The sequence below is a fragment of the Neomonachus schauinslandi genome, chromosome 5, assembly GCF_002201575.2.
Source record: "Neomonachus schauinslandi chromosome 5, ASM220157v2, whole genome shotgun sequence".
NCBI lineage: Eukaryota > Metazoa > Chordata > Mammalia > Carnivora > Phocidae > Neomonachus > Neomonachus schauinslandi.
In genome coordinates this window covers 71,142,784-71,147,083 of record NC_058407.1, presented here as the reverse complement: position 1 = coordinate 71,147,083, position 4,300 = coordinate 71,142,784, and the positions used below count along the sequence as shown (strand labels likewise).

At 36.5% G+C, this 4,300-nt stretch overlaps 1 non-coding gene across 1 annotated transcript; it reads right to left on the bottom strand.

The window, feature by feature from the left end:
• Positions 1 to 3,979: 3,979 nt before the first annotated feature.
• Positions 3,980 to 4,086, bottom strand: LOC123324928. Its single transcript, XR_006540106.1, has one exon. It is a non-coding gene; the product is annotated as a U6 spliceosomal RNA (small nuclear RNA).
• Positions 4,087 to 4,300: the final 214 nt, after the last annotated feature.

Genomic DNA, 4,300 nt, shown 5'->3' with positions numbered 1-4,300 from the left:
TTATTATTATTATTATTATTATTATTATTATTATTATTATTATTATTATTATTTTAAATTTAGTGGGCCATAAATGGAGGAGGAGCATATCATATTCCCAATATTAAAAACCACTGTAACTTCAGTTTGGGAATATTAAAAAGATCTGGAGATCAATAGTGGTGATGATTACACAACAATGTGAGTATACTTAATGCCACTGAACTATACACTTAAAAATGGTTAAAATGGTAAGTATTATGATGTACATATTTTACCACAATAACAAAATAATATGCTCAATTCTCTCTGAAAATATGCCCTTACATGGATAATTATATTAACCATCTCAGCGTGTTATGATAGTATTAAAAGAGGTAATTCACATAAAGAACTTGACAGATACCCTGGCAGAGTTGAACTATTATATGTATATTCCAATGATGAGAAGAATGAAGATGACCACTGTGCTGTGGATGAAGATGTTAGGATCCAAATACCACCATTTATTATCATTGGCAAGTAGTGTAACTGCTTAACTTCATTTTCTTGATTTGGTTTTTGGCATGAAAAGCAGTTACCTATACGTTATTGTGAAGGTGAAAGATATGTAAAACATATCTGCCCAGTATCTGGAAAGTAGTAGGTGTTCAACAAATAAGTAATTTCTTTTACTGGACTATTACTCATGGGATATTAATCCCTAAAACTATACAAAAACTATCAATAAAAATCACATACAAATATATCGGTTGTAAATTCTAAGAATAATAAAGATACTGGACTAGTCCTGAAGTCATTTGTAAGGATAGTGATTGCTGGATCATATGCTATAAGTATGTTTAATTTTGTAAGAAATTGTCAATCTGTCTTTGAAAGTAGCTTACCATTTTTGCATTCCCACTAGCATTGAATAAGATTTCCAGTTGCTCCGTACTCCTCACCAGCACTTGGTGTTGCCAGTGTTCTGGATTTGAACCATTCTAATACATGCGTAGTGATATTTTCTTGTTTTGATTTGCAATTCCCTAATACATGACATGTTGAACATCTTTTCATGTGCTTATCTGCCATCTGTATATCTTCTTTGATGATGTGTCTATTCAGATCTTTTGCCCATTTTTTTAATTGGGTTGTTTTCTTGTTGTTGAGTTTTAAGAGTTCTTTGTACATTTTAGATACTAGTTCTTTATCAAATATATCTTTTGCAAATATTTTCTCCCATTCTGTGACTTGCCTTTTAATTCTCTTGATACTGTTTTTGCAGAGCAGGAACTTTTATTTTGATGAAATCCAGCTTATCAATTATTTTCTCCATGGATTGTGCCTTTGTGACTTTGGTGTTGTATGTACACAAGGTCACCTAGGTTTTCTCCTATGTTACTTTCTAGGAGTTTTGTAGTTTTGCATTTTACATTTAGGTCTGTGATCCATTTTATGAAGAGTGTAAAGTCTGTGTCTAAAGTCATATTTTGCATGTGGATATCCAGTTGTTCCAGCAACATTTGTTGAAAAGATGATCTTAGCTCCATTGTACTGCCTTTGCTCCTTTGCAAAGATCAGCTGACTATACTTAAGTGGGTCTCTTTCTGGGCTCTCTATTCTGTTCCATTGATCTGTTTTTCTTTTGCCAGTATCAGTCTGTGATTCATCAGTCTTATACAATTCACAGCACTCACCATAGCACATACCCTCCCCAACATCCATCACCCAGCCACCCTGTCCCTCCCACCCCCCCACCCCCCCACCCCCTACTCCAGCAACCCTCAGTTTGTTTCCTGAGATTGAGTCTCCTATGGTTTGTCTCCCTTTCTGGTTTCATCTTGTTTCATTTTTCCCTCCCTTCCTCTATGATCCTCTGTTTTGTTTCTCAAATTCCTCAGTCAGTGAGATCATATGATACTTGTCTTTCTCTGACTTATTTCGCTTAGCATAATTCTCTCTAGTTCCATCCACATCATTGCAAATGGCAAGATTTCGGTTTTTTGATAGCTGCATAATATTCCATTGCATATATATACACCACATCTTCTTTCTCTATTCATCTGTTGATGGACATCTTGGCTCTTTCCATAGTTTGGCTATTGTGGACATTGCTGCTATAAACACTGGGGTGCATGTGCTCCTTCAGATCCCTACATTTGTATCTTTGGGGTAAATACCCAGTAGTGCAATTGATGGGTTGTAGGGTAGCTCTATTTCCAACTTTTTGAGGAACCTCCATACTGTTTTCCAGAGTGGCTGTACCAGCTTGCATTCCCACCAACAGTGTAGGAGGGTTCCCCTTTCTCCGCATCCCCGCCAACATCTGTCGTTTCCTGACTTGTTAATTTTAGCCATTCCGACTGGTGTGAGGTGTTATCTCATTGAGGTTTTGATTTGGATTTCCCTGGTGCCGAATGATACTGAGCACTTTTTCATGTGTCTGTTGGCCATATGGATGTCTTCTTTGCAGAAATGTCTGTTCATGTCTTCTGCCCATTTCTTGATTGGAATATTTGTTCTTTGGGTGTTGAGTCTGATAAGTTCTTTACAGATTTTGGATACTAGCCCCTTAACTGATATGTCATTTGCAAGTATCTTCTCCTATTCTGTCAGTTGTCTTTTGATTTTGTTGATGTTTCCTTTGTTGTGCAGAAGCTTTTTATCTGGATGAAGGCCCAATAGTTCATTTTTGCCGTTGCTTCCCTTGCCTTTGGCGATGTTTCTAGGAAGAAGTTGCTGCGGCTGAGGTCGAAGAGGTTACTGCCTGTGTTCTCTTCAAGGATTTTGATGGATTCCTGTCTCACATTTAGGTCTTTCATCCATTTTGAGTCTATTTTTGTGTGTGGTATAAAGAAATGATCCAGTTTAATTTTTCTGCATGTGGCTGTCCAATTTTCCCAATACCATTTGTCAGAGAGACTGTCTTTTTTCTATTGGACACTCTTTCCTGCTTTGTCGAAGATTCGTTGACCATAGAGCTGAGGGTGCATTTCTGGCTGTCTATTCTGTTCCATTGATCTATATGTCTGTTTTTGTGCCAGTACCATACCATCTTGATGATTACAGCTTTGTAATAGAGCTGAAAGTCCGGAATTGTGATGCCACCAGCTTTGCTTTTCTTTTTCAACATTCCTCTGGCTTTTCAAGGTCTTTTATAGTTCCATACAAATTTTAGGATTATTTGTTCCATTTCTGTGAAAAAAGTTGATGGTATTTTGATAGGGATTGCATTGAATGTGTAGGTTGCTCTAGGTAGCATAGACATTTTCACAATATTTGTTCTTCTAATCCATGAGCATGGAACATTTTTCCATTTCTTTGTGTCTTCCTCAATTTCTTTCATGAGTATTCTGTTTTCTGAGTACAGATTCTTTGCCTCTTTGGTTAGATTTATTCCTAAGTATCTTATGGCTTGGGGTGCAATTGTAAATGGATCTACTCCTTAATTTTTCTTTCTTCTGTCTTGTTGTTGGTATATATAAATGCAACTGATTTCTGTGCATTGATTTTATATCCTGCCACTTTACTGAATTCCTGAATGAGTTCTAGCAGTTTTGGGGTGGAGTCTTTTGGGTTTTCCACATAAAGTATCATATCATCTGCAAAGAATGAGAGTTTGACTTCTTTGCCAATTCAGATGCCTTTTATTTCTTTTTGTTGTCTGATTGCTGAGGCTAGGACTTCTAGTACTATGTTGAATAACAGTGCTGATAGTGGATAACCCTGCCGTGTTTCTGACCTTAGGGGAAAAGCTCTCAGTTTTTCCCCATTGACAATGATATTTGCTGTGGGTTTTTCATAGATGGTTTTTATGATATTGAGGTATGTACCCTCTAGCCCTACACTGTGAAGAGTTTTAATCAAGAAAGGATGCTATACTTTGTCAAATGTTTTTTCTGCATCTATTGAGAGGATCATATGGTTCTTGTTCTTTCTTTTATTAATGTATTGTATCACATTGATTGATTTGCAGATGTTGAACCAACCTTGGTGAATAATCCTTTTAATGTACTGTAATAATATGGAACACTTCACGAATTTGTGTGTCATCCTTGCACAGGGGTCATGCTAATCTTCTCTGTATCATTCCGATTTTAGTATATGTGCTGCCGAAGCAAGCACTCTCCTTTAATATTGTTTTGGTGATTCTGGTTCTATTACCTCTCCATCTAAACTTTAGAATTGGTTTGTCAACCCACAAAATAACATAAAATAACTTGCTGGGATTTTGATTGGGATTGTATTGAATCTATAGATCAAGTTGGGAAGAACTGATATCTTGATAATGTTGACTCTTCTACCTTTTCACCTTTGCATGAAAATTTGCTAAGCGTGC